Raw genomic sequence first — 25,143 nt, forward strand, 5'->3', positions numbered from 1 at the left:
ACTATCTCTATGTAGTATGTTGTAATATGGGAGATAAACTGCTTGGAGCTAGCCTAGCTTATACTCACAGAGTCACATTTCACTACTGGGACTTGGAACTAACTCAATCCCATATCAATACAATGCTAAATAAAGAGCATTAACTGACACACAAATAAGAAACTAACATACCAGATCAATGTTATGAGCAATTTGGACAAATTGCTACTTAATGCACACCTCCCCTGGGCTCAGATCGATCAGCTAATGGAGGAGTCTGCTGTGGCCTCTGAGGCCCTTACTGACCAAACAGGCCCCTGAGGTTCTCCTTCTCTCTCTCTCGCTCTCTCTCTCCATCCTTCCATCCAAGGGTTACATCGACCTCTGCTTTTTCAATTAAAAACTGTCATTTCTTATTGTTGGGCGTAGGAGAGCTTGCATTCTGTGTATGTGTGTGTATTCTCCATTGGTGAGGGTGAAATGCACAGCTTGATCGTTTCAAGCCTGTGTGATACTGAGGGGGTGGAAGAGGGAGGGGGGAGAGAGAGCGGTAGAGAGGGGGGAATCTCTCTCTCTATAAACGTGTCTGGTATCCCTCACAATGGACCCCTGACTTCTAATTCTGTTCTTCCCTTCATTCGTCTTATTTAATAACAGTGAAAAAACAAGGGATGAAAAAAAAGAGCGATGGAAAAAACCTGCATATTTGTCATTTACGATTGTTTACCTTTTTCACGGCAAATTGACTTTTACATCTTCTTTTCCTGGAAGTACTGTGCTCTGGGCTCGCCTGCCAGACCTGTCTGGCTCTGGGATGGGCTGCCAGGCTTGTCTCCAGGCTTTATGACCTGGCTCTCAGAGGGACTTTTAAATCTCAAAAGTCATTTCATATGATACAATACTGCTTTTGTCCTAACCACCTCTGTTTCTCTCTCTCACTCACTTACTCCTTCTCTTTCTCCACTCTTGCCCTCTCTCTCTCTCTCGCGCTTTCTCTCTCTCCCTTTCTCTCTCCCTCTCTCTTTCCCTCTCTCTCTCTCTCTCTCTCTCTCTCTCTCTCTCTCTCTCTCTCTCTCTCTCTCTCTCTCTCTCTCTCTCTCTCTCTCTCTCTCTCTCTCTCTCCCTCCCTCCCTCTTTCTCTCCCTTTCTCTCTCTCTCTCTCTCTCTCTCCCTCTCTCTCTCCCTCTATCTCTCTCTCTCTCTCTCTCTCTCTCTCTCTCTCTCTCTCTCTCTCTCTCTCTCTCTCTCTCTCTTAAATCCCTTGCTTGCATTCCTTTTTCTTCCTTCTCCTTTCTCTAAGTTGAATGTTTGTCGTAAAGATGCAGGCTTTCCTCCTCTCTTATTTCTTGCCCATGTGTGTTTGCCTACAGAACAAAAGATGGACTTGTTGCGTCATGATAGCCTGACTATCAAACTGAGATGACGTGCCCCTCTAGAAGCCTTTGAAGACACGCAGTAGCGTTGATATATTATAGCTGGGTGGAGTGTTGTGGCGGGGTTGTATGTTGGTTACGGTGGGGTTCTGTGTTGGGTGGCATTTGGCACATAGTCCAGTAGGCAAGGCTGGAGGAGAGGAGAGAAGAGGAGGGGAGAAGAGGAGAGGAGAGAAGAGGAGGGGAGAGGAGAAGGGAAGAGGACCTACCTCCCGTGTAGCTCAGTGCAGTGCTAAATTAGCCCTAGGTCCAGGAATAGAGCAAAGCAGACTAAAGTGCAGTCCCCAGTAGGGAGCAGAGAGGAGGACTACAGTAATAGTGTGTTTGTAAGGACCAATCCAAACAAGCAGCCAGGGCATGGCAGGGCCATAGGAGCAGAACAGATGCTGTTTGGGTGTGCTTTAGAGGAACACACACATGTCCAAATAAAGAGTCTAATAGTCATAGTCACCACAGATGTAAATTCACCATAAAGTGACTATAAGAATTGTCTCAGTGAGCTGGGCTCTAAAGCACTCCAGAGAGGCACTGTTAGTTATCCATGTATGTTTAGAAACACTGAGTGATGTAGTACGGAGAGTTTTCTGCTACTCTCCATATTCACACTAATGAGCGAGAGAGGACTGAGAAACCCCCCGCCTTCACTTCCTAAGTACTCCCAAAGGACGGCCAAACACACACACACACACACACACACACACACACACACACACACACACACACACACACACACACAGCAAAAGTATTCCAAAGCGCCGCCATTTCCAGCTGACATTTAAATGTGTTCACCTGTTGCCAAGTGAGAGAGAATAATAATATCATCATATCAGTTCATCATATTATAATCACTGAAGAGATCTGCTAATTGGTGGAACTCCTCTCTCTGTCAACACGCAGGTCAGTGTATGTACGTGTATATGTGGACACTTAATGTGCATTTAGCAAACAAACATTAACACTGTTCGCCTTGCAATTAGAACCACGTGTCAGAGAATACTCAGCCCCCTCCACACACACACCCACGCTGTGTGGTTGAACCCAATCTTTCCATCGTAATTATGCCAAATTAAAATGGCGGTTAGCAGTGCTAGTGGTGGCTAGTGTTTTAAGGAGGTGTGTGCGTGAGTGTGTGTCAGGGCCTCTCAGGATTGATCAGTGGTGGTAATTTTACCACTGCGCTCCTCTCCTGTGTCAACCAACTAACACCTCCCCACCCCAAAACCCACAGTATGTGTGTGTGTGTGTTAGTGATGCGCAATTTTACTCATAACCCGCAGTCCCCACGGTTATATCCGGGCGGGTTAAGTAAAGACAAATCTATACCTTAAAAAATCCATAAATGTCATATTCTTGTGTAATTTATATCTATAGGTTACATATAGGTTTTTCTTTCATTCTTTTTTGGCTATCTGGCCTTAGTGTGTAAGCTTTAGGGCCTAACTTTAAACGCGCCAAATAGCCTACACGCAAAACGCTTTTGGGAACTCGCAGAAAAAGTAAATGTCGGTCCACTGAGGCAAAAAGGACAATGTCGGAGTTTAATTCAATAAGAGAAAAGCTGCTAAATGGAGAGCTGAATATAAAGAGAAGGGAGGGCCAGAAAAGTAATGTTTGGGAAATATTTGGTGAAGTGGTAAAAGAGGATGATAGCAGTGATAATGCTATGTTATGTGTGATGATTGTGAGGCACTATTCAAATTTGACAGTCACAAGACGGGACTTCAAATAGGCCTATGGCACGTCAAGGGAAATGTAGCCTACTGTACAGATGGGTTAAATGGTAACTGAAATCTGGACACTGACTGTAGGTCTATAACCTCTCACATAGTCTTAATATGAACTCTTGCAGAATTAAGCATTAATTGCAGTAAAATGATACACCAAATGTACATTTTACTCGGGAAAAGGAGTGCAGAAATATGATTTATTTCTTTCAGCATCTTGAGAGAATGCGAATGTGCAGTTAGATACCATCTGTAGAGGTGCCATCTTTATCAGCATCATAAAAGCTGATAGTATTTCAACCACATAAAATGTGAATCCAAGCTGAACTGAAATCTTATCAGAAACATGTTGGGTCGTTTTCACAGCTTTTTATTTCCTTACAACCGGTCAAAATGATGTCATTTGAAAATTTTGCACAGAAAATCTTTGTTTTGGGTTATTGCATTTTCTCCCCGGTCCCTAAACATAATTGTTCCGTGAAAGAAGTAGAGATGACAGAGAACATTTTACAGCTGTCAACTAGATTGAAGCATTCATTTTATAATTTATGACATTATTCTGCAAGGGTTTATTTAGTCTTCTAGAGCAACATATAATGACAGAAGAGAAGCTGAATGTATCTAATTATTGACAAGTTGACTAATAAATAGCCTACCAAAATGTCGGAAATTATATGCAGAAACATATCTAAATTAGGGAAAAAAAAACTTGCACCCCCCCCCCCGTGTCAAAAAATCGTTCCGCCGTCTCTGAATGTAGCCTATAGCGTATTTTCTATATTAGCGGGTTAGGGCCTCATATTTTCACTTTATCACATATAATCGGGCGGTTGCGGATGGGTTATTAGCAATTGCGGGTGGGTGAACAAACAGCTGACCCGCGAACCACTAGTGTGTGTGTGTGTGTGTGTGTGTAAAGGGTCTCTCTACTATAATGGGGGGTCTGCAGGCTCAATGTGTTTTATAGAAGTACTATCATACTCTTAACTGGTTTTGCATCTTTTGCATGTAGCAGCACTTTTAATATAGGGCTGTGGTGGATCCTAGCGCATAAAACACCCATTCAGCAGGTACCCACAAACACGTGCACACACAGCGTTCCCAATAGATGCACACAAACACAGACACAGACACAGACACAGACACAGACACAGACACAGACACACATACAGACACAAACACACATACAGACACAGACACAGACACACATACAGACACAGACACAGACACACATACAGACACATACACACATACAGACACAGACACAGACACACATACAGACACAGACACACATACAGACACACCTACAGACACAGATACACATACAGACACAGACACACACACATACACATACACACCTACAGACACATACACACCTACAGACACAGACACACATACAGACAGACACAGACACACATACAGACACAGACACATACACACAGACACAGACACACATACAGACACAGACACAGACACACATACAGACACACACAACTACAGACACATTCACACATACAGACACAGACACACATACAGACACACCTACAGACACAGATACACATACAGACACAGACACACACACATACACATACACACCTACAGACACATACAAACCTACAGACACATACACACATACAGACACAGACACACATACAGACACAGACACACATACAGACACAGACACACACACAGACACAGACACACCTACAGACACATACACACCTACATACACAGACACATATACAGACACACCTACAGACACATACACACCTACTGACACAGACACACATACAGACACAGACACACATACAGACACAGACACACATACAGACACACACACAGACAGACACAGACACACATACAGACACAGACACACATACACATACAGACCACAGGAGGTTGGTGGCACCTTAATTGGGGAGGACGAGCTTGTGGTAATGGCTGGAGCGGAATAGGTGGAATGGTATCAAACACATCAAACACCTTGTTTCCATGTGTTTGATGCCATTCCATTAACTCCATTGCGGTCATTATTATGAGCCGTCCTCCCCTCAGCAGCCTCCTGTGATACATCCACAGACATACCTTGAAATCACACAATCATTTTGTCTGTCTATGTGTGGGTTGCGGGGAACTTGGAGTGATCGACGCACGCACGCACACACCCACGCAAACCCACACACCCACCCACCCACCCACACACACCAGCTCCTTGCCCAGTATTTGTGGTGGCTGAATGCAGCTGGTAACATCTGGATGTATTTTAGCTGTGTTTACATTTCCAAAACGCTGAAAGACTACACACACACACACACACACACACACACACACACACAGATACAGTCTGAAAAACAGTGCAGGTGCCAGAAGAGTAATAAAGAAAGGAGCAGGTCACAAAAGGAGATTGTTTAAACTCTAACGTTGTGTGCTCCTGGAGCTAACCCACACACATCCACAACACACACTAGTCATTCCTCCCCATCGCCCTGCTCGCGCTCGCTTTTCACTAACACAAGGCGCCACAGCCCTGCTCCAGCAATAACTTTGGAAAACTGGAGCACAGCGGAAATATGAAGCAGCACAGGGCTGGAGAGGAGAGGGGAAAGGAAGGGGAGGAGGATAAGAAAGGAAGAAATAAGAGAGAGAGACAGAGAGAGAGAGAGAGAGAGAGAGAGAGAGAGAGAGAGAGAGAGAGAGAGAGAGAGAGAGAGAGAGAGAGAGAGAGAGATCAATGAAGAAGACAATGGACAGACGTGCAGTAAGGTCTGTGGAAGGCTTGGTGTGGGACATGTGGTGGAGATGTGAGTGTTGGCAGAGGTTTGTGTGTCTACCTCTCTCTCTTGCTCTCTCTCCGTTCTATGTTTCCTCACCCTCTAGAGTGTGTCGGGACCAAGGACAAGAGCACAGACCCAGAAGAGACAGACAGACAGACCAACACAGTCATGCTGTTAAATTGTGACCGGCTGGGTAAAAACCAGAGCTTTTAAACGTATTCAGTAATACCACTCTACCCACAGACCCGCTTATCGCATCAGCTTCAAAATGGCCTCCCTATTACTGCCAACCATCCAACACCCACTCTTATACATACACTACCACGGAAATAGACCTGTTTCCACTAACTCATGCATACACATCACGCATCACACACACACACATCACACACACACACACACACATCACACACACACACACACACATCACACATACAGCTGCGAGTCCCATTTTGTTCAGCCTAATCAAAACAGACACAGAATAGCCCTGTTGGACTGACGTCATCTAACCCCAATACAGGCTCTGGGACCCAGACACAGCCTGGTCCACACACACACACACACACACACACACACACACACACACACACACACACACACACACACACACACACACACACACACATATACACACACACACACAGAAACACACATGAACAGAGAGAGAGAAAGAGGCCCGTGCTGTGTAGGATGTAATTTCAATGATTGAGAATAATTAACCCGTGTAAGATAAAACCAAGAAGGCCAACAAGAGTGACCCCCTAGATCAAAACCAAACCAGCAAAACTGGGAGTAGGGTAGCACACAACAACACACACACACACCAACACACACACACACTCACAAACACACACACACACACACACACACACACACATGCTTTGTTTAGCCAGTTCCAGTTCATCCTAAGCAAGCTCTGTTCAATCACTTGATAAGTTTCCATTTGGAAGAGAAAAACGAATCTACGTGTCATTTAGTTTTACTCAGTGGAAGTGCAGGTGTTTGTAAACCAGCGTAGTGAGCTATGAGGGTCGTTCCAATGCCCAGTTAAACAAAGAAAAACCCCAAAGGTTAGTCAATTAAAAATACATTTGGATTTGAATGTTGCCACACACAAAGTGTCCTCAGGATCACAGTAATCCGCTCAGGTATTCCACTTTCCTGTGGCTCAACCCTCACCCCTGACAAACACACATACACCCACACACACACACACACACACACACACACACACACACACACATACACACACACACAGGGGAGGAGATTAATAGAGAGATCCCGTGGCACAGGGAGACTTCTGATGGGTTTAACATCAGGAACAATTGTTACCAAAGGGCGGCGAGTCGCTCTTGAGAAAAAATACACTGCCGCTTAAGTCAGACGGGCCAATCACATGACTACAGTACAGACCCCTGGGAAACTAATGCAGTCACGTCCACCACAATCTAGGGTTTAGAGTCTAGAAATCAAGGCGACACTTTACATTTAGACATATTGAATTGATGGTTTATAAGTCATTTATAGACTTATTTCCTCATATAGAGTTTATAGTAAACAGCTATAAATCATTGCTAGATATAGTGTGATAGTTTAACTATTTGTTATTAACTGTATAAACTAGGCTACTTTAAAACCCTTCATAAACACTCAAAGTATATCTTCAAGTGTTACCAAATGTAATCATGTTTTTAGAACATAATTGACTGATACCGCTTAGAATTTAGATCAGGAGCAGAACCTGTGAGAGGTTCCAAGTGATCAGGTATGTATTTAAACGTGTATTTCATTCAGGATAAAAGATAATCACTGTGAAACAAATTAACCCTATTAAGAGAAGTTTACACTGAAGGTGACAGAATAAATTAATTTAGCTAAACCATTAAGGCCTGTTACCTTCAACCCACTGTAGGATTTACACCCAACTAATTAGCATGCTCCATTTTCTCTAATAATAATAAAGGAATAACTTAATAGGTTAGAATTCAATCCCATATTCATATGTTCATTTCTGTCTGATTCTCAACGCTGAGAACCACTCTTCTACTAATGCAATTTCACATCCAGAACTCTCACACAGGAGACCAAATCATTTCAAGTGGTGTCGGGATTAAAACACACAAAGGGAAATTATATTAAAACGGTAAAACGTATTCACTCTGTAGGTTACGTTGGCGTTTCAGAAGAGCGGCGTTAAATATGTTAAAGATGTTTCCTGTCGCAGTTTTGGAAAGAGGTGTTTCTGGGTAATTAAAATATAATTGTGGAGCGTATCCGATTCCTTCTCTCCTCCACAGATCTCTCTCTTTTTCTCTCTCATTCTCTCTATCTTTTTAATTGCCTCTGTTTCCTCTCTCAGCTTACTGCCTGTTTAAATGTAACATTTTAAACAGAACACAGAAATCAAAGGACTGAGTATGTTTCTACACCAGAAACACGGAGCTGTGTTTATCAAGTCCTCTGTTAATTCCAATTAAAATAATATTCAAATACAGCTATTGTTTAATTTACGGCATTCTTTTTTTTATTTTTACATTTTGTTTTAGTTTGTTGCGTCTTTGCAGCATTTAATTACCATATGATTGCTTGGGGATATCTATAAATGGTGGCGTTCAAATGTAGGTTACATTTTCCTCTTTTGTGCGATTGCACACAAACATACAGTACATCTCAGAGGAGGTGCAGAATGGAAAGAGAACTGGTAAAAAAGTCTGTTGCAAACAGTTAGTTTGAATTGATCTGAAACCTACTGTATCTATAACCCATTTTATTCACCCGTGGTGTAATAACCCTCCAGCTACAGAAACTAACAGTCTTCAGCTACCAAACCTACAAGCAGCACTACTTCTTTAAAAATCCCTCGCTTCTCTTTCTCTCTCCTCTCTGCTTCTTCTCCCTCAGTGAAAGGTAAGGGGCACGTTAGACAGGCACAGAAAAGGAGTCAACATCCTCAGGAGGCCTGAGAGGATTAGAAAATGTCACTTTCTCTCTGCAGACGGAGAGGGCCAACACTGGAGCACACACACACACACTCACACAAGCAAGCACGCACCCGCGCACACACAATTCAGTTTCAATAATACACACACTGGTTGTCTCCAGGGCTTCAGCAGCGCTACTGTCAGGAATAGCTCATGACTTACACACACCGCTGCCTGCTCAATACACATACACACTCCCCCTGGTCCCTCGTCCATAGCGAGTGTGGGCCCTGGAGATGCTGTCCTACATCTTTTACCAATACCTCATCATATCTTCCTGTCTACAGTATGTCCAGACCTAACATGTGTTAGCATTTTTACCACAAGAAAATCATCTCCAATTGAATAAGTGATGCTAGTAAATATACATTCAACTCACCATACACACACTGGTACAGCTGGAGCAGGGTGACCACTCAAACACACACAAAATACTGTAAACACACACTCCTGTGTCTTGGTGCCACTCTGTGAAGCCTATTGAGTGTTGTGGTTTTCTATTAAAACTATAGAAAGGCACTGGAGAAAGGGGAAGAGGAGTTCATATTATCTAAGAGAATTCCAATTAACACTCTCCCCCACAGTAATTAGCTATTAAAATAGCTAATGAACAAACCCCAAACCCCAAACCCCAACGAGACGCCACCGCAACGCAGCTCTATAATTAATTCTACAATCACAACCATCTCCCGCATAAAGGAATGTGATAATACGTTTGATGGAATGGACAGAACGAACAAAAATAATGTTAAAAGCGTGTAGATAAAACACTGTCCATCTGCTCGCATGAAGCTTAAGCAGCTTCTGCTTTTGTTCTTCTGTCATCCATTTATTCTCTCACTCTGTTATTCTGTTGTTTTTCCCTTCGGCCGTCTGATGGAGGGAAAAGTAGCGAGGAGACATTAAAGAAGGAGATGACTACTGGAGACAGGAGGAGGGTGGGAGGGAGGGAGGGAGGGAGGGAGGGAGGGAGGGAGGGAGGGAGGGAGGGAGGGAGGGAGGGAGGAGGGAGGGAGGAGGGAGGGAGGGTGGGAGGGACAAGAACCTTCTCATACAGAGCTAATTAATAGATAGCATGTGGAAGTTACTGTCACACACATTTCCAAACACACACTTACAAACTTTTTGTAACACTCACACTTACAGTCATTCACACAAAAACAAACATATAGCATGAATATACTTCAGGTTTATTAAAGGGGGAAGCTGGGGTCTACACACACACTTCAGCTCCTCAGAGCGATAAGACGTTTATTACTAACTGTAAACGAGTGCACACCCAATTAAAGAGAGGAGAGAGAAAATGCAAGAATTAGCTGGGAGAGAGAGAAAGAGAGAGAGAGAGAGAGAGAGAGAGAGAGAGAGAGAGAGAGAGAGAGAGAGAGAGAGAGAGAGAGAGAGAGAGAGAGAGAGAGAGAGAGAGAGAGAGAGAGAGAGAGAGAGAGAGAAAGAGAGAGAGAGAGAGAGAGAGAGAGAGAGAGAGAGAGAGAGAGAGAGGGAGAAGAGAAAAATAAAAGGTGATGAAGAAAGAGAAAGAGAATAATTCAAGCCTCCAATCTGTCTGCCACTCATTAACTGTAGGTCCCTCAGTTCCTCCACTGCAAGAGGCAAACAGACAAGCCTCTTTCCCTCTGTTTTCTCATGTCTTTTTTTTTACAGTGGCTTCTTGGCCCCACTGTAACGTCAGTGGCTTCTTGGCCCCACTGTAACGTCAGTGGCTTCTTGGCCCCACTGTAACGTCAGTGGTTTCTTGGCCCCACTGTAACGTCAGTGGCTTCTTGGCCCCACTGTAACGTCAGTGCAGCGCCTATTAAAACAGCATGTGTCCCAGCCTGCTGCACACACAAACACACCACACACACACCACACACAGTGTCGTGCACTTGACCATTCCACATGTTTTACCTCTGGGGGGGCCAGAGACACAGAGGGGGTGGTGTGTGTGTGTGTGTGTGTTTATATGTGTGAAGCAGGCCTGGGTTAATGTCTGTATAAAGATGCCATCTCTGTGGTTATAGAGATGACCAGTACTGATGACCAACCTGATGCCTGGAGGTCCACTGTGGGAATAAAACACTTTCCACAATATTACAATCTTTTAAAATTCAGTCTGTCAATCCATCTGCGTTCCATATGTAGGCAATGGCTTCCTCTCTATTTTATTCCCACAGCCGTTCACACATGCACACACACATACACACACACTCTGTCTCTCGTGAGCCCAGAGGCCAGTGTTTCTGCGTAAACTGCAGTTTTAATATGCTGAGATACTCATCAGGAAGATTTTACACTGATTTTACCAGCATGAAACACACACACACACATCCTCTAATACAGCTGAGCTCTCTCTATCAAACACAGATTCCTATCTGGACAAGCCAAACTGCGATAAAGTCACTCTCTAACTACGCCAATCGATGAAAGTCATTTATTTACCTCACTAGGCAATTTCTGCTCCATCTTCAGAAAGAGGGAGAGAGCGAGAGGTGGAGAGGTCAGGGAGAGAGAAAGAAAGTTTGGCAGGGCTGTGTGAATGGTGTGTAAATGAATCTAGCTGTAGTGTAATGCAGAAGGACATGTGAGGAAGTCCATAAAGAGGAGAGAGGTTAAAACATCCATTAAACCCTGAGAACAACTCAGAAACTGATCTGATGAGGGTTTTCACCATGTTTCCCAACAGTCACAAAGCAGTTAACAATATAGAATTAGTCCCATTAACAGTGGTCCTGATTTAATGTGATGTGGTACCCTAGAAGCCACTCCACACCTATAGGCAAATCAGGACTTTCTCTCATTATTTTCCCCCCTCTCCCTCTCTCTCTATCTCTCTCCCTCTCTCTCTCTCCCTCTATCTCTCTCTCTCCCTCTCTCTCTCTCCCTCTCTTTCTCTCCCTCTCTCTCTCTCCCTATTTCACTCTGCATTCAAATGGGTTCGGCCTAGAGAGACAGGGAGGCCTGTGGTCCTTAACTTCACTCAATGAAATAAAAGGTACTTAACTAACCCATAATGATCAATACAAACCTGGCCACTTACACACACACACACACACACACACACACACACACACACGCAGACACACACTTATCCCACCTCTTCAGCTGTTCATGCATATGCATGTTCTTTGTAATTCATGCAGGGGTGTGGGCCTATCGCAGCACAAGGCCAATCCAGAGGTCAACTAATTTGTAAATCAGTACCCCAAAAATGTGTGTGTTTGTGTTTGTGTGCGTGTGTGTGTGCGTGTGTGTGTGTGTGTGTGAGCTTAGGAAAGGAGCTCATAATCAGTGCAGTTATATTTCTAGAGCTCCGTCCAGCTCCTTTTATAATAATATATGTAATATGCCATTTAGCAGACGCTTTTATCCACTGAGTAGAAATCTCACATAAAGACAGACAGTGTGTGTGTGTGTGTGTGTGAGTGTGTGTGTGAGAGTGTTTGTGTGAGAGTGTTTGTGTGAGTCACACAGAGTGATCCGGCCCACCCTAGCTGTGACTTCTCTCTCCACTCCAGAAGAACGCCAGGCTCCCTGACCTCTCTCTCCACTCCAGAAGAACGCCAGGCTCCCTGACCTCTCTCTCCACTCCAGAAGAACGCCAGGCTCCCTGACCTCTCTCTCCACTCCAGAAGAACGCCAGGCTCCCTGACTTCTCTCTCCACTCCAGAAGAACGCCAGGCTCCCTGACCTCTCTCTCCACTCCAGAAGAACGCCAGGCTCCCTGACCTCTCTCTCCACTCCAGAAGAACGCCAGGCTCCCTGACTTCTCTCTCCACTCCAGAAGAACGCCAGGCTCCCTGACCTCTCTCTCCACTCCAGGAGAACGCCAGGCTCCCTGACCTCTCTTATTATTCAGAGGAGAAGAGTTCGGAAAGCCGCTCGGAAAATCGCTGCCAATCAGATAATGGAGTCCCCACAGTCCTGCATTGCACAGGATTATGTGTAGAATAAGACGAGGTGCATGCACAATGAGGTGTTGGGTAAATGGATGTTAAATCCTGCCCTGCTGATAGAACACACACACACAAACATACACACACACACACATTTACGCACATACTAAAACAAAAGTCCCATCCCAGGGGTCCTCAGTCCTTCAGCTGTCCATTAGTTGTGATCTGGTGTTTGTTCTACAGAACAATATCCATGGAGGGATTTAGTTATGGGAGACCAAGCAGCTGCCTGCCTGCAGCCCCCACCTACCCCCCTACATGCCCCGTCTCCACCCTCTACCCATCTACCCATAGCTAGAAGTAGCTATCTATACTAGCTATATTGTTTTGAATGTAATTGAATTATAACAAATACTCTGAAAGGAAACATCAAGTTGATTACCTGTTGTTGTGAGGAGGGTGACCAGCAGGACCGGAGAACATGGAAAGAAAAAAGAGAAAACAATCATTAGAAAGTGAAAGCTCCTGTTTGTCTGCACAGTGCTTGAGTCATGTCATCATGTCCGTCAGTACAGACACGCGTGTCCTTAGACATTGACTGAAGCAGGAACACTAATAACTCCTCCCTCAGTGGCTTTCTCCACTCTCTTCTCTCGTTAGATTGGACCAGAGGTTCAGATTTCACCAGAAGATAAGTTCAGTTTTGAAAAGTTACAACAAATACACATGATACAATTGTTGTTTCTTTTCCCGCAAATTTGCTAAACTACTTTAACTCTTGTAATACTTAGCTACTGAATGTATAGCTAGGCGTGGGGCTATTGGTTTCTGTGTGTTTGTGAATATGGAGAAGTCTTATATTGAATAGGAGATGAAGCACATATGGAATAGGTTTACTCTACACACACACACACAAACACACACACACACACACACACACACACACACACACACACACACACACACACACACACACACACACACACACACAAGCCCTGACCACTCTGCTACTCACTCCATCCCTCCCACTTTAGACATGTCAATCACAGCTGCCCTCTCTGTTACCCTGGCCCCTCCCCAAACACTGTGTGTGTGTGTGTGTGTGTGTGTGTGTGTGTGTGTGTGTGTGTGTGTGTGTGTGTGTGTGTGTGTGGGCCAGACTGGCTTCACAGCTTCACTTTGACGCCCTCCAAGCCTCAGCCGCCGCTGAGACACGGTGGAGACACAGAGACTGTGTGTGTCTGTGTAGTCCACAAACAGAGCGTGGCCGATGGATCCTAGGGGCCCTATTCTACCAGTGCACAAACAAAAGCCTTCCATTACGTGTGTGTGGGTGTGTGTGTACAGTATGTGTGTGTGTGTGTGTGTGTGTGTGTGTGTGTGTGTGTGTGTGTGTGTGTGTGTGTGTGTGTGTGTGTGTGTGTGTGTGATGAGACTCAAAACGAGCGGAGGACACAAAGACAGGAGAAGCCTGTGGAATGTTTGCACTCTGCCTGCCGACCGGGGTCCAGAGGCCAGTGTGTGTGTGTGTGTGTGTGTGTGTGTGTGTGTGTGTGTGTGTCTGTGTCTGTGTGTGTGTGTGTGTGTGTGTGTGTGTGTGTGTGTGTGTGTGTGTGTGTGTGTGTGTGTGTGTGTCCAGGCTGCAGCTGCCTCTGGGAAAATAACACCACCTTATTTACCGACCCCTCCAGAACACACACAACCTCCTTAGTCAAAGACAGAGCTCACCTCAGCATGGACAAGACAAGAAGAGACTCAGCATGGACAAGACAAGAAGAGACAGACAGAGTTATGTACGCTCTGTAGACTAAGATAGAACTGTCCAATAGGAACCCTCTGGATAGTCCAGGATTGAATGCAGAGGCAACAGCCCTGGTTCGAATCCAGGCTCTGTCGTAGCCGGCCACGACTGGGAGACCCATGGGGCGGTGCACAATTGGCCCAGCATCGTCCAGAGTAGGGGAGGGAATGGCCGGCAGGGATGTAGCTCAGTTGGTAGAGCATGGCGTTTGCAACGCCAGGGTTGTGGGTTCGATTCCCACGGGGGGCCAGTATGAAGAAAAAATAATATTATGTATGCACTCACTAACTGTAAGTCACTCTGGATAAGAGCGTCTGCTAAATGACTAAAATGTAAATTGTACAAATTATTACCTAATGCAAAATGCACAACAACAACATTGGGCAAAAAACAACAACATAAAGGATGCTAGGATGTTGCAAACTATTGCAACACAAAACAATCTCCTGGGGTAAAGATACTCAGATACACTCAGGATGTTCCCTTGTGGCATGTGTCAGTGAGGCATTTCATTTGATTGGTACTTGAGAGCTGCTGGTGTGGCCAATCATACAAGTCGGCAGGGGCTAACCTGTGTGATGTGTGTGTGTGTGTGGGTTACCTGTGTGTGTAAATGGAGCTAATCTGTAAGCCATATGCCACTCTCTCTCTAGTGCCAAACCCCCCACCCTCGTCTGTCCCACCCCTCGCTTGGCACAAGAACACACACACACAGTGCCAGTGAGGGGCTCCCTCCACTTCATTAGGAAAGTAAACACAAGTGCTGTCTGAAGTGGCTAATTAGAGCTAATTACTCCCTGCTCGTTACTAATGCAAATTAGATTACGCTGCTTAACTTCCTCGTGTCCACAACGCCGCTGTTAATTGAGGCCTTTTGAAATTAAATTACCCGCTAATTAGCATATCAAAACCATTAATTCTGTGCCAGGAAGAAAAAAATACACAACAACAAATGCCAAGTTTTACTAATGAGTTTTGCAAATTGAATATGTACACTCAATACCGAGGTGGGTGCCAGAACTGCCTATTCAGTCAATGCTCAACCACTCTGTGTGTGTGTGTGTGTGTGTGTGTGTGTGTGTGTGTGTGTGTGTGTGTGTGTGTGTGTGTGTGTGTGTGTGTGTGTGTGTGTGTGTGTGTGTGTGTGTGTGTGTGTGTGTGTGTGTGAGTGAGTGAGTGAGTGAGTGTGTGTGTGTGTGTCTAACCAGCTGTAGAGTAAAACGCCACACATCTTAAGAGCTGCCGTAACTTAAGGAACCATTCCATTTCTCCAAACGGTTTGTCAATATTTCCCTGTGAACTCAACACCATTGATCTACAGCACTGAGAGAGAACATGAAGAAGAGAGAGAGAGGGGGGGTAGAGAGGCTAGGGGCATATTCAGCTGGTGAATATGGAGCGGGGAAACATCACCACAAACACAGTACAATACCCTGATATAATTACATGGTCTAAGCACATAAACACACAAATACATCTACACTGGGGTTTGAAGCTGCTTTCTGATACAGTGAGTAAGAGGGAATCTGGACTGAGCTTGGAGAGCTACATCTACTCCTGAGAGGGTTAGTGGGAATAAAGCCTGTAAGCTGCCTTTGAAATAAAGAAGTACAGCATATCTGTAGTGTTCTGGTAAAGCCTGGACCCCTGCTAGGTACTGCTCCTACACTCTCTCTCCTCTCTACACAACCATATCAGACTAACTAACTAACACATCACCTACTCTACCTACCATACCTGGCCAATTAAAGGAAAACACACACACACTTTTTCTAACACTTACAATCCAATTAAAGCCATAGATTTAACAGTCAAGCTGTTCGTCTTCCTCCTCCCCAATCATAGCTAAAGTTCTGTCTGATAAAGCCCAACTGTAAACTTTCCAGAAGTCAAGAGAGTATTCAGGTAGGTTCTGGTTCTACCCACCTAATGGCTATGATACCAGAACAGAAAAGAACAGAAGAGAGGTAGAAAGCCTAGAGCCATTTGATTTTTTTATCTACGGCTGAAATAAAAATAATTAACTTCAAATGTAATTCAAATCCCCTACCCTTTCCTCCTTAAATATCTACCCAATCAAGATGGCTGAAAAGCTTTATTCAGGTTGGTTGCTATAAAAGTTTCATCTTATTACACTTTCCAACTTCTAATTTTAACACCACTGTAATGGATGATGAAAAAATGAATAGTGAAATTGAGAGGTAGCCTTACAAAAAAATTAAATAACCATGATAATTAGATGTAAAGATATTATAATTCCTTTAAGGGGGATGCATAGAATCTGCTGCTCTACAATATTTGCCCTAATTGCTAGAATTATCATATTAACCAGTTACCATTTGACTAAGTTGATTAAAAAATTGATTATTCGTCTATTTCTTTTAGGACTTTCTTAATCAAAATCTAACATCCTTGAAAAATTAATTCGAAGGCGCTCTTATCAGTTAATTAAATCAGGTTGGAAGTCATTTTTCTGCGCGGCGTGATTAGGGCCCGCTCTGTTCTCCTCTGTTCAGACACCATGACGTGAGAGGAAACTTCTCAATGGCTCATCAAACATTCACAACCAGAAGAATAGAATTTCTTTAAAGGGCCGTCTTTTTTTTTCTCCAAACCTCCGCCTTTCTGATAAATTGTGCTATACCCAATAGATCTCTCTTTCTCCTCAACACATTCTCATTAACGCCCAGAAAAAAGAAAAAGAGAGGGGAGGGGAGAGAGTAAGAGAAAAGAGAGGGGAGGGGAGGGGAGAGAGTAAGAAAAAAGAGAGGGGAGCAAAAAAGGGACAGAGGGGGAAGAGAGAGAGATGGAGAGAGAAATAACCTGGTGTAGAGAGAAAGATACACTGTGATAGAGACACAGAGGATAGGTCAAAAGGAATGAGAGGAAGAGAGGGAGCGAGGGAAAAAGGAAAGATGGATAGAGAGAGGGGGAGAGGGGGCTTGGTTTGAGAACATTGAGGGTTTAAACACACACCCCGGGTGACAGCCTTGGGTAGGCCTGACAGACTAAACATGTACGTCTGGAGCTAAAACAAAAGCTACTGTTTCTACAGAGGCACAATCTCTCCATCTCTCCCTTTTCTGTCTGTTCCCTCTCTCATCGACTGTCTTTTCAAGCTCATCCTTGACCAAGTCTGTCCATGTCCTACTCCTAACACTTAAAAACAGTATTATCATGTCCTACTCCTAACATTTAAACACAGCTTTATCATGTCCTAGGAGAGAGAGAAATGGAGAAGGAGAGCAAGGGGTAAAAAAGAGAGAAGGAGAAAGAGATGGGGGAAAAGGGGGGGAAAGGGGGAGAGGAAGATGGATAGAGAGAGATAAAGGGATGGAGAGTGGGAGAGGAGGAGAGGAGGAGAGGAAAAAGGGAAAAGTCTGTTTTTACGAGAGGGAGGGATGAAGGGGGTGTGTGTCTGGGGTTGTGGTTGTTAGATCAGCCGAGCCTCAGCTAACGGCGCTCGCCCCGGAACGACAGGGCATGCCTGCACTCTACCCTCCCCTCCTCCCTTTATCCCTCCCTCTCTACCCCTCTCTGAGCTGAGCTCCCCGGGGAGGGATCCCAAACCAAAACCAGCCTTCAGCAAAGTTCTGCAGGCAAACTTTCACAAAGCCCCCGAATGCTTGCCTGTCTGCCTGCCGCCTGGCTGCATGGCGACAGAGAGGCATGCCAGGGTTTCAATGCAGCCCTCCCTCCCTCCCTCCCTCTCCCCCTCCTCTTCTACTGCCCTCTACTTTCAGAAGCTTATGGGCTGTTTGCTGCTGACCTTTCAGATGAAGGGAAACAAGTGGAACCCAGAAACTGCAAATGAGTGATACAGGTTGCATACAGGCTGGTCGACCTTCGCTAAGCTAGCATACGCAGTCCTGCCGTCGACGGGAGAGAGCACGGGCATTGCCCTACTTGTTTTGCCAAGAGTCAATGGCTGTTTTTCAACTGGGTAATAAATATCGCTAGTCCTTGAAGAATAATTTGTGTTTTCTCCATTACTTGCTGATTGTAAAAACTTCAAAATAAAAACCTCACATCAGAAAAGAATATGGAGAGAAAGAAAAAAAAGGAAAAAGGAAATCTGAATCTGTTTAACAGTCATAATGTCGTTTTCATCTAAAGATTTCAAAGGGATTTTTCCCTTTGTGTTTCATTTCACCTGGGAGCACTATTCTTCAATTCATCCAATGAACGTGCTGGCTAACTAACAAAACACACTATTCAAACGTCATATTAAAGCGTCTCATTCAATAGATGCATTTAAGTCTACTTCATCAATACATACATTTAGCCACAAATTTCATTACATTGAAAAACTCTGAAAACATGCTTTTCACTGAGTTTGTGAACCAAATGTAATTATTTGAGCATAAAAGGCCTGTGTTTACGCTTTTTAAATGTGATTTCTATACCTAAGGAAGGTCAAATGTTTTCTTGCATCCAATTTACATACCACAGACACTTCCTCTCTAATCTATTCAGTATTGATGGGCATGGATGTGTTAAATAGAGTCTAATAATTTAACAGCTTTTTTAATGAATGTGTTAAACAGAGTCTAATAATTTAACAGCTTTTTTATTTTGATGAATTTATTCATCACATTCACCAAGCATTTCAGACATTTAACCTTAGGTCAAAAATACATTCTAAACATTGATTAGAAAAAGGGTATCATCATATGTATGGACACAACTTCTAAGAAAAGCTGTTGATGAAGAAGTATCGATCGTCCTTGCATTATAAAGCCTTGTCATTTGAATGAACGAGTAGAATAGAATATGTCTATTAAAAAGGAAAGATGGATAGAGAGAGGGGGAGAGGGGGCTTGGTTTGAGAACATTGAGGGTTTAAACACACACCCCGGGTGACAGCCTTGGGTAGGCCTGACAGACTAAACATGTACGTCTGGAGCTAAAACAAAAGCTACTGTTTCTACAGAGACACAATCTCTCCATCTCTCCCTTTTCTGTCTGGTCCCTCTCTCGTCGACTGTCTTTTCAAGCTCATCCTTGACCAAGTCTGTCCATGTCCTACTCCTAACACTTAAAAACAGTATTATCATGTCCTACTCCTAATATTTAAACACAGCTTAATCATGTCCTACTCCTAATATTTGCACACAGCTTTATCATGTCCTACTCCTAACATTTAAACACAGCTTTATCATGTCCTACTCCTAACATTTAAACACAGCTTTATCATGTCCTACTCCTAACATTTAAACACAGCTTTATCATGTCCTACTCCTAACATTTAAACACATCTTTATCATGTCCTACCCCTATCATTTAAACACAGCTTTATCAGAGTGTTTCTGTATGCTTGTTTCCCCCTCAGCTGTGGTGGTGAAGCCAATGAGATAAAATAAATATAGACACACATCCCTCATCTCATCTCAGGAGAGAAAAAGCCAACTGGATGGAGAGAATGAGACAGAGAGAGAAAGAGAGAGAGGTAGTCCACTCAGCACTCCCATCAGTGGAGTATAAGACTCTCTCTGTGCATCAGGCTGCAGCCAGCCTCTCCAGCCTCTCCAGCCTCTCCAGCCTCTCCAGCCTCTCCAGTAGCCAGCAGAGCAGAACAGAACAGATATACTGCCCTCCGCACATCTGTCCATCCAACACTCCTCAGGGAGCGAGAGAGAGAGGGGGGGTAACTGAAAGTAAGGATGAGAGGGAGATGGAGAGAGAAAGATGAGAGAAAAATGGAAAGGCAAAAAGAAAAAGAGAGAACGAGTTGCAGAGAGGATGAGAGAGGAGAGAGAGTGAGGGTGGGAGGGCGAGGAAGAAAGAGAGAGAGAGAAAGAGATAGATGCAGAAAGAGAGAATGTTAGTTGGTAAATCACTGTGATTGGATAATGAATTGAATGATTGGAGCTTGGCTGATTAAGTTGCAGAGGATGCCCGTTCTCCATCAACCAATCATCACGCTCCCTCATCATCCAATCAACACGCTCGGTTGGCCCTGCAGCAGTCACCTCATGGCGTTTTATTCCATTATCCCCTCTTTCTTTCATTCTGTCAGTCTGTCTTTCCCTCCCTCCCTCACTTCATGTCATCCTGTCTTCAGCGTAGCCGCAGTAGTCTTACTCAGTGGGAGAGAGAATTCTCAAAGCCACAATTACCGCAAAGAACTATCAATTTCCCCTTCAATTAACCCTGTGGGGAGAAAGGGAGAGAGGGAGAGCGGAGGAGAAGAGGAATGGAGGGGGGAAGAAGAGAGATTCAAATTTGAGACACAGCATTGTACCTTTGTGTGTCCCCTCCTCCTTGGTCCCCCTGGGGGTGCAGTAATAAATGAGGGGCAGAGGACGAGGAGAGGGGAGAGAGGGTGAGAGGGAAGTGTAACACATCCTCAGTGGTGAACTTGACCCCAGTGCTGGGGGTCAAAGTGGTTACGGTAGAACCAGAGCCCCCATCCCCATTAAGGCTGAATAGAGGCCGGCACATGCAGCTAACGCTAATGCCCACTATATGCTAATAAAGAAGATGGTGGGAGGGAGTCTCCAACCACAGCCCAGAGCTGCTGAAAGCTCTCTTCCCTGGGAGATGGAGAGAGGGAATAGGCGGAGAAGGAGAGAGAGAAAGGGAGAAGGAGAGCAAGGGGTAAAAAAGAGAGAAGGAGAAAGAGATGGGGGAAAAGGGGGAGAAAGCGGGAGAGGAAGATGGATAGAGAGAGATAAAGGGACGGCGAGTGGGAGAGGAGGAGAGGAGGAGAGGAAAAAGGGAAAAGTCTGTTTTTATGAGAGGGAGGGATGAAGGGGGTGTGTGTCTGGGGTTGTGGTTGTTAGATCAGCCGAGCCTCAGCTAACGGCGCTCGCCCCGGAACGACAGGGCATGCCTGCACTCTACCCTCCCCTCCTCCCTTTATCCCTCCCTCTCTACCCCTCTCTGAGCTGAGCTCCCTGGGGAGGGATCCCAAACCAAAACCAGCCTTCAGCAAAGTTCTGCAGGCAAACTTTCACAAAGCCCCCGAATGCTTGCCTGTCTGCCTGCCGCCTGGCTGCATGGCGACAGAGAGGCATGCCAGGGTTTCAATGCAGCCCTCCCTCCCTCCCTCCCTCTCCCCCTCCTCTTCTACTGCCCTCTACTTTCAGAAGCTTATGGGCTGTTTGCTGATGACCTTTCAGATGAAGGGAAACAAGTGGAACCCAGAAACTGCAAATGAGTGATACAGGTTGCATACAGGCTGGTCGACCTTCGCTAAGCTAGCATACGCAGTCCTGCCGTCGACGGGAGAGAGCACGGTCATTGCCCTACTTGTTTTGCCAAGAGTCAATGGCTGTTTTTCAACTGGGTAATAAATATTGCTAGTCCTTGAAGAATAATTTGTGTTTTCTCCATTACTTGCTGATTGTAAAAACTTCAAAATAAGAACCTCACATCAGAAAAGAATATGAAGAGTAAGAAAAAATATGAAAAAGGAAATTTCAATCTGTTTAACAGTCATAATGTCGTTTTCATCTAAATATTTCAAAAGGATTTTTCCCTTTGTGTTTCATTTCACCTGGGAGCACTATTCTTCAATTCATCCAATGAACGTGCTGGCTAACTAACAAAACACACTATTCAAACGTCATATTAAAGCGTCTCATTCAATAGATGCATTTAAGTCTACTTCATCAATACATACATTTAGCCACAAATTTCATTACATTGAAAAACACTGAAAACATGCTTTTCACTGAGTTTGTGAACCAAATGTAATTATTATGCATAAAAGGCCTGTGTTTACACTTTTTAAATGTGATTTCTATACCTAAGGAATGTTTTATTGCATCCAATTTACATACCACAGACACTTCTTCTCTAATCTATTCAGTATTGATGGGCATGGATGTGTTAAATAGAGTCTAATAATTTAACAGCTTTTTTATTTTGATGAATTTATTCATCACATTCACCAAGCATTTCAGACATTTAACCTTAGGTCAAAAATACATTCTAAACATTGATTAGAAAAAGGGTATCATCATATGTATGGACACAACTTCTATGAAAAGCTGTTGATGAAGAAGTATCGATCGTCCTTGCATTATAAAGCCTTGTCATTTGAATGAACGAGTAGAATAGAATATGTCTATTAAAATGTGTATTAATAAGAATAAATCCTGCACATTAATTCAGATGACAGTTCCCTTTTAATGAAGGACTTGAATTTATGTTGAGAGCCGGTAGAGGAGAGCAGAGAGGAGAGCAGAGAGGATGGTTAATTTGAGAAGGCAGCCATGTCTTTACCTCCTGTGCCAGAGAGAGAGAGAGAGAGAGAGAGAGAGAGAGAGAGAGAGAGAGAGAGAGAGAGGAAAGGTTTGTGAATGTCTGAGAGATGAGAACAGGAGAAGAGGATAAAAGCGGTGTGTTAAGAGAGGAAGAGAAGAGTGGACGAGGCTGCTACAGAGCGTCTACGTTTGAGCTCTGATAGAGAAAAGAGCACTTAGACTGCTCGAAACAACCGTGCACTGAAACGAAGAGAACCTCGATAGTACACACAGAATGTGTGTGTGTGTGTTTGAGAGAGTCACAAGAGCAGCCCTGTGAGTGACAGAGAAGCACTTCTGTACAGACATGTCTGTCTGACAACTGACGGAGGGAATGAAAGGGGGATGAGAAAAGAAAAACTATTAAATGAGAGAGAAAAAGGAAGATACTGAGCCACCGGGGAAGACATTCTATAGAAAAATAAAACCCTGTCATCTTTCTACTTCCTCTCCTTTTCACACTCAATCTACCAATACTGATATCTTTCAACACAGTATACCATATAAACACAATTATGAGTCTGACAGTCTTAACAGATAATGACATTGTTGTTTTTAAACTCACTGTTTTCTGAGTTTTCATTCAATTTCCCCTTACCATGCAATGAGTGTATTTTCTATTATTGCGCAAGAGGTGGATGAGGTGTTTTGTACAAATACTATTTTCCTCTCTACCACCTGTTGTAGATTCATTGTTAGAAATTACCAGATTGCATTTTTTACATGTTTTCTTTTACAAAAACCAGAGCCAAACGTTTTATGGGTGTTATTTTGAACACTTCTTATAATAGATCAATACTAAATTGCAGTTTTAGGATCACCCACATCCTTTTTTTTTAGATAGTACTCCATATTTAATTTTCCTTATTTTTCACTCCTCTATCCTCTCCTTTTTCCACCCTTCTTTCTTTCCTCTACTCTGTGTCACCCCTGACCAGTGGTCTCAGCTGGCTTCAGACTGCCGTGGTTTCAAAGGCCAGCGCCACAAAACACTCTTTCTCTTCTCTTTGTCTTTTTAAAGACTAGAGTCTGTTTAATACACTGTGTGGTGTAGAGAGAGAGAGGAGTCCTGGACAGCAGAGGTAATCTGACAGGATTAGGCTGCTTTTTTTCCCTGGAAAGAAGGGATGGAAGAGGAGAGGAAGAGAGGAGGCAGAGATTAAATCCCTCTACAAATGTCAGACAGCGAACAGTGACGGGGGTGGGGGGGGGGGGTCTTTCTATGTGTATGCGCGCAGGAACACACCTGCGCGCATACACATAGAAAGACACACACAAAACGGATCACACACACACCTGCCATATCCCACTAGACCACCACGGACCGGCAAAGACTTCTCCTCTTTCTGAGGAGGGAGGGATGTGTGGGGAAGGAGGGAGAGGGGATTACACAATTATTCAGATAACAGCTGGGGATAATCTAGTGGCAGATGTCCCTCGGTCAACAATGCCCGCCCCACCGTGCACACACACAGGTTATAATGCCAGCCGAACACAGCCCGAGAGCAAAAGCCAGTCATAACCGATGGATACAAGCACTCCGTGTAACCTGCTCGTGTATCCACACACACTAATCACCAACGGCAACGGAGAACTCATGCAAACACACACACACACACACACACACACACACAAACACAATGTTCTGAGATTTACTTTACAACAATACTTTTTTTCTTTCTCTTTTTTTGTGGATGACTAGTTGATGGATGACAATCTCTTTCATGATAATATGATTTGGTGTATATGTTTTTTTTTTAAGATTATACATTCTTGAATAAGAATTTGAACACACATATTTGTATCTAAAAAGTCCATGGCATGACAAATGTGAATAGTTATCATTGGGAGAGGGGTAACCTGTTAGCTTTCCTTCCTTTACCTGAGGAATTCTGTCTGAGGGGAACGACATGAATGACAGGTAATTGTGGTCTCTCACACACACACACACACACACACACACACACACACACAGACGATCCCGCTGCATCCTTCCTTAAGCCTCTGCCTCTGTGTCTCTGTGTGATCTAAAGACTGTTGTAGCTGCCATGCTATTCTCCTATCTGTTTCTCTCCTTCTCCCTCCCTTTCCGTCTCTCCCTCCCTCTCCACTGCTTTGAAAGGGCACACACAGAGCCTCAGAGTCCTCACCCCCTATTGGGCAAAGCCACTTCACCTCGAGGACCGGAGAGAGAGAGAAAGAGAGAAAGAGAGAGAGAGAGAGAGAGAGAGAGAGAGAGAGAGAGAGAGAGAGAGAGAGAGAGAGAGAGAGAGAGAGAGAGAGAGAGAGGAAGAGAGAGAGAGAGAGAG

General features: G+C 44.2%; 1 protein-coding gene across 6 annotated transcripts in view; it reads right to left on the reverse strand.

Annotated features, from left to right (window-relative positions):
• Positions 1-25,143, reverse strand: part of LOC121575347 (forkhead box protein P4) — a 123,743-nt gene that overhangs the window by 89,799 nt on the left and 8,801 nt on the right. The gene's annotated exons all lie outside the window — the stretch shown is intronic.

Source organism: Coregonus clupeaformis, chromosome 10, assembly GCF_020615455.1.
Source record: "Coregonus clupeaformis isolate EN_2021a chromosome 10, ASM2061545v1, whole genome shotgun sequence".
Lineage (NCBI taxonomy): Eukaryota > Metazoa > Chordata > Actinopteri > Salmoniformes > Salmonidae > Coregonus > Coregonus clupeaformis.